A 5,000-nucleotide genomic window follows, 5' to 3' on the forward strand; every position below is an offset into this window, starting at 1 on the left:
AATGTAAAATGTAATAGAAAAGACTGCTATGGCAGTATAAATTTACCTACAGCACCTGGTATTCCGAGGTGTTCTCCCATCCAAGTACTAACCAGGTCCAACACTGCATAGCTTCCAAGATCAGACGAGATTGGGCATGTTCAGTGTGGTTTGGCTGTAGGTGCTCAAAAACATTAACTTTAGACCTCTTTTACTTCTTAACTCAAGTAAATTCATTGATAAGTTGAAAAAATTAAATTTAAAATGTAATAGAAAAGAATGTTATGGCTGCATAAAACTACCGACAGCACCTGGTATTCCCTGGTGGTCTCCCATCCAAGTACTAACCAGGCCCAACACTGCATAGCTTCCAAGATCAGACGAGATTGGGCATGTCCAGCGTGGTTTGGCTGTAGGTGCTCAAAAATATTAACTTTACACCTCTATTACTTCATAACTCAAGTAAATTTATTGACAAGTTGAAAAAATTAAATTTAAAATGTAATAGAAAAGAATGTTATGGCAGTATAAAATTACAAACAGCAACTGGTATTCCCAGGTGGTCTCCCATCCAAGTACTAACCAGGCCCAACACTGCATAGCTTCCAAGTTCAGATGAGATTGGGCATGTCCAGTGTGGTTTGGCTGTAGGTGCTCAAAAACATTAACTTTAGACCTCTTTTACTTCTTAACTCAAGTAAATTCAATGATAAGTTGAAAAATGAAATGTAAAATGTAATAGAAAAGAATGTTATGGCAGTATAAAATTACCTACAGCACCTGGTATTCCAAGGTGGTCTCCCATCCAAGTTCTAACCAGGCCCAACACTGCATAGCTTCCAAGATCAGACGAGGTTGGGCATGTCCAGTGTGGTTTGGCTGTAGGGGCTCAAAAACATTAACTATAGACGTCTATTACTTCTTAACTCAAGTAAATTCATTGATAAGTTGAAAAAATTAAATGTAAAATGTAATAGAAAAGAATGTTATGGCAGTATAAAATTACCTACAGCACCTGGTATTCCCAGGTGGTCTCCCATTCAAGTACTAACCAGGCCCAAAACTGCATAGCTTCCAAGATCAGACGAGATTGGGCATGTCCACTGTGGTTTGGCTGTAGGTGATAAAAGCCTTAACTTTAGACCTCTATTACTTCTTAACTCAAGTAAATTCATTGATAAGTTGAAAAATGTAATAGAAAAGAATGTTATGGCTATATAAAATTACCTACAGCACCTGGTATTCCCAGGTGGTCTCCCATCCAAGTACTAACCAGGCCCAACACTGCATAGCTTCCAAGATCAGATGAGATTGGGCATGTCCAGTGTGGTTTGGCTGTAGGTGATAAAAGCCTTAACTTTAGACCTCTATTACTTCTTAACTCAAGTAAATTCATTGATAAGTTGAAAAAATTAAATGTAAAATGTAATAGAAAAGACTGTTATGGCAGTATAAAATTACCTACAGCACCTGGTATTCCCAGGTGGATTCCCATCCAAGTACTAACCATGCCCAACACTGCATAGCTTCCAAGATAAGACAACATTGGCCATGTCCAGTGTGGTTTGGCTATAGGTGCTGAAAAATATTAACTTTAGACCTCTTTTACTTCTTAACTCAAGTAAATTTATTGATAAGTTGATAAAATTAAATTAAAATTTAATAGAAAAGAATGTTATGGCAGTATAAAATTACCTACAGCACCTGGGATTCCTAGTTAGTCTCCCATCCAAGTACTAACCAGTCCCAACACTGCAGAGCTTCCAAGATCAGACGAGATTGGGCATGTCCAGTGTGGTTTGGCTGTAGGTGCTCAAAAACATTAACTTTAGACCTCTATTACTTCATAACTCAAGGAAATTCATTGATAAGTTGAAAAAATTAAATGTAAAATGTAATAGAAAAGAATGTTATGGCAGTATAAAATTACCTACAGCACCTGGTATCCCCAGGTGGCCTCCCATCCAAGTATTGACCAGGCCCAACACTGCATAGCTACCAAGATAAGACAAGATCGGGCATGTCCAGTGTGGATTGGCTGTAGGTGCTCAAAAACATTAACTTTAGACCTCTTTTACTACTTAACTCAAGTAAATTCAGTGATAAGTTGAAAAATTAAATGTAAAATGTAATAGAAAAGAATGTTATGGCAGTATAAAATTACCTATTGCACCTGGTATTCCCAGGTGGTCTCCCATCCAAGTACTAACCAGGCCCAACACTGCATAGCTTCCAAGATCAGACGAGGTTGGGAATGTCCACAGTGGTTTGGCTGTAGGTGCTCAAAAACATTAACTTTAGACCTCTTTTACTTCTTAACTCAAGTAAATTCATTGATCAGTTGAAAAAATTAAATGTAAAATGTAATAGAAAAGAATGTTATGGCAGTATAAAATTACCTACAGCTCCTGGTATTCAAAGGTGGTCTCCCATCCAAGTACTATCCAGGCCCAACACTGCATAGCTTCCAAGATCAGACAACATTGGCCATGTCCAGTGTGGCTTGGCTATAGGTGCTGAAATATATTAACTTTAGACCTCTTTTACTTCTTAACTCAAGTAAATTCATTGCTAAGTTGAAAAAATGTAATGTAAAATGTAACAGAAAAGAATGTTATGGCTATATAAAATTACCTACAGCACCTGGTATTCCCAGGTGGTCTCCCATCCAAGTACTAACCAGGCCCAACACTGCATAGCTTCCAAGATCAGACGAGATTGGGCATGTCCAGTGTGGTTTGGCTGTACGTGATAAAAGCGTAAACTTTAGACTTCTATTACTTCTTAACTGAAGAAAATTCATTAATAAGTTGAAAAAATTAAATGTAAAATGTAATAGAAAAAAATGTTATGGCTGCATAAAATTACCTACAGCACCAGGTATTCCCAGGTGGTCTCCCATCCAAGTACTAAGCAGGCCCAACACTGCATAACTTCCAAGATCAGATGAGATTGGGCATGTCCAGTGTGGTTTGTCAGTAGGTGCTCAAAAACATTAACTTTAGACCTCTATTACTTCTTAACTCAAGTAAATTCATTGATAAGTTGAAAAAATTAAATGTAAAATGTAATAGAAAAGGATGTTATGGCAGTATAAAATGATGTACAGCACCTGGTATTCCCAGGTGTTCTCCCATCCAAGTACTTACCAGGCCCAACACGGCATAGCATCCAAGATCAGACGAGATTGGGCATGTCCAGTGTGGTTTGGCTGTAGGCCCTCAATAACATTAACTTTAGACCTCTTTTACTTCTTTACTCAAATAAATTCATTGATAATTTGAAAAAATTAAATGTAGAATGTAATAGATAAGACTGTTATGGCAGTATAATTTACCTACAGCACCTGGTATTCCTAGGTGGTCTCCCATCCAAGTACTAACCAGACCCAACACTGCATAGCTTCCAAGATCAGACGAGATTGGACATATCCAGTGTGGTTTGCCTGTAGGTGCTCAAAAGTATTAACTTTAGACCTCTATTACTTCTTAACTCAAGGAAATTCATTGATAAGTTGAAAAAATTAAATGTAATATGTAAAAGAAAAGAATGTTATGGCAGTATAAAATTACCTACAGCACCTGGTATTCCCAGGTGGTCTCCCATCCAAGTACTAACCAGGCCCAACACTGCATAGCTTGCAAGATCAGACGAGATTGGGCATGTCCAGTGTGGTTTGACTGTAGGTGCTCAAAAACATTAACTTTAGACATCAACTTTAGACATCTTTTACTTCTTAACTCAAGTAAATTCATTGATAAGTTGAAAAAATTAAATTAAAATTTAATAGAAAAGAATGTTATGGCAGTATAAAATTACCTACAGCACCTGGTATTCCCAGGTGGTCTCCCATCCAAGTACTAACCAGGCCCAACACTGCATAGCTTCCAAGATCAGACGAGATTGGGCATGTCCACTGTGGTTAGGCTGCAGGTGCTCAAAAACATTAACTTTAGACCTCTATTACATCTTAACTCAAGAAAATTCATTGATAAGTTGAAAAAACTAAATGTAAAATGTAATAGAAAAGACTGTTATGGCAGTATAAAATTACCTACAGCACCTGGTATTCCCAGGTGGTCTCCCATCCAAGTACTAACCAGGCCCAACACTGCATAGCTTCCAAGATCAGACGAGATTGGGCATGTCCAGTGTGGTTTGGCTGTAGGTGCTCAAAAACATTAACTTTAGACCTCTTTTACTTCTTAACTCAAGTAAATTCATTGCTAAGTTGAAAAAATGTAATGTAAAATGTAACAGAAAAGAATGTTATGGGAGTATAAAATTACCTACAGCACCTGGTATTCCCAGGTGGTCTCCCATCCAAGTACTTACCAGGTCCAACACTGCATAGCTTCCAAGATCAGACGAGATTGGGAATGTCCAGTGTGGTTTGGCTGTACGTGATAAAAGCGTTAACTTTAGACCTCTATTACTTCTTAACTCAAGTAAATTCATTGATAAGTTGAAAAAATTAAATGTAAAATGTAATAGAAAAGACTGTTACGGCAGTATAAAATTACCTACAGCACCTGGGATTCCTAGGTGGACTCCCATCCAAGTACTAACCAGGTCCAACACTGCATAGCTTCCAAGATCAGACGAGATTGGGCATGTCCAGTGTGGTTTGACTGTAGGTGCTCAAAAACATTAACTTTAGACCTCTTTTACTTCTTAACTCAAGTAAATTCATTGATAAGTTGAAAAAATTAAATGTAAAATGTAATAGAAAAGAATGTTATGGCTGCATAAAATTACCTACAGCACCTGGTATTCCCAGGTGGTCTCCCATCCAAGTACTAACCAGGCTCAACACTGCATAACTTCCAAGAACAGATGAGATTGGGCATGTCCAGTGTGGTTTGTCTGTAGGTGCTCAAAAACATTAACTTTAGACCTCTATTACTTCTTAACTCAAGTAAATTCATTGATAAGTTGAAAAAATTAAATGTAAAATGTAATAGAAAAGAATGTTATGGCAGTATAAAATGATGTACAGCACCTGGTATTCCCAGGTGTTC

General features: G+C 37.5%; 2 non-coding genes and 17 pseudogenes across 2 annotated transcripts; all 19 read right to left on the bottom strand.

The window, feature by feature from the left end:
• Positions 1-43: 43 nt before the first annotated feature.
• Positions 44-162, bottom strand: LOC148470904 (5S ribosomal RNA; annotated as a pseudogene).
• A 116-nt stretch (positions 163-278) lies between these two features.
• On the bottom strand, positions 279-397 carry LOC148470905 (5S ribosomal RNA; annotated as a pseudogene).
• A 116-nt stretch (positions 398-513) lies between these two features.
• On the bottom strand, positions 514-632 carry LOC148470906 (5S ribosomal RNA; annotated as a pseudogene).
• Positions 633-747: 115 nt separating this feature from the next.
• Positions 748-866, bottom strand: LOC148470907 (5S ribosomal RNA; annotated as a pseudogene).
• A 116-nt stretch (positions 867-982) lies between these two features.
• LOC148470908 (5S ribosomal RNA) lies at positions 983-1,101 on the bottom strand (annotated as a pseudogene).
• Positions 1,102-1,203: 102 nt separating this feature from the next.
• On the bottom strand, positions 1,204-1,322 carry LOC148470909 (5S ribosomal RNA). The gene has a single exon (XR_015874304.1). It is a non-coding gene; the product is annotated as a 5S ribosomal RNA (ribosomal RNA).
• A 115-nt stretch (positions 1,323-1,437) lies between these two features.
• LOC148470910 (5S ribosomal RNA) lies at positions 1,438-1,556 on the bottom strand (annotated as a pseudogene).
• Positions 1,557-1,671: 115 nt separating this feature from the next.
• Positions 1,672-1,790, bottom strand: LOC148470911 (5S ribosomal RNA; annotated as a pseudogene).
• Positions 1,791-2,140: 350 nt separating this feature from the next.
• On the bottom strand, positions 2,141-2,259 carry LOC148470912 (5S ribosomal RNA; annotated as a pseudogene).
• A 351-nt stretch (positions 2,260-2,610) lies between these two features.
• On the bottom strand, positions 2,611-2,729 carry LOC148470913 (5S ribosomal RNA; annotated as a pseudogene).
• A 115-nt stretch (positions 2,730-2,844) lies between these two features.
• Positions 2,845-2,963, bottom strand: LOC148470914 (5S ribosomal RNA; annotated as a pseudogene).
• A 116-nt stretch (positions 2,964-3,079) lies between these two features.
• Positions 3,080-3,198, bottom strand: LOC148470915 (5S ribosomal RNA; annotated as a pseudogene).
• Positions 3,199-3,313: 115 nt separating this feature from the next.
• LOC148470916 (5S ribosomal RNA) lies at positions 3,314-3,432 on the bottom strand (annotated as a pseudogene).
• A 116-nt stretch (positions 3,433-3,548) lies between these two features.
• Positions 3,549-3,667, bottom strand: LOC148470917 (5S ribosomal RNA; annotated as a pseudogene).
• A 128-nt stretch (positions 3,668-3,795) lies between these two features.
• LOC148470918 (5S ribosomal RNA) lies at positions 3,796-3,914 on the bottom strand (annotated as a pseudogene).
• A 116-nt stretch (positions 3,915-4,030) lies between these two features.
• On the bottom strand, positions 4,031-4,149 carry LOC148470919 (5S ribosomal RNA). Its single transcript, XR_015873220.1, has one exon. It is a non-coding gene; the product is annotated as a 5S ribosomal RNA (ribosomal RNA).
• A 116-nt stretch (positions 4,150-4,265) lies between these two features.
• On the bottom strand, positions 4,266-4,384 carry LOC148470920 (5S ribosomal RNA; annotated as a pseudogene).
• Positions 4,385-4,499: 115 nt separating this feature from the next.
• Positions 4,500-4,618, bottom strand: LOC148470921 (5S ribosomal RNA; annotated as a pseudogene).
• Positions 4,619-4,734: 116 nt separating this feature from the next.
• LOC148470922 (5S ribosomal RNA) lies at positions 4,735-4,853 on the bottom strand (annotated as a pseudogene).
• Positions 4,854-5,000: the final 147 nt, after the last annotated feature.

Source organism: Taudactylus pleione, unplaced genomic scaffold (assembly GCF_031769625.1).
Source record: "Taudactylus pleione unplaced genomic scaffold, aTauple2 ptg000967l, whole genome shotgun sequence".
Classification (NCBI taxonomy): Eukaryota; Metazoa; Chordata; class Amphibia; order Anura; family Myobatrachidae; genus Taudactylus; species Taudactylus pleione.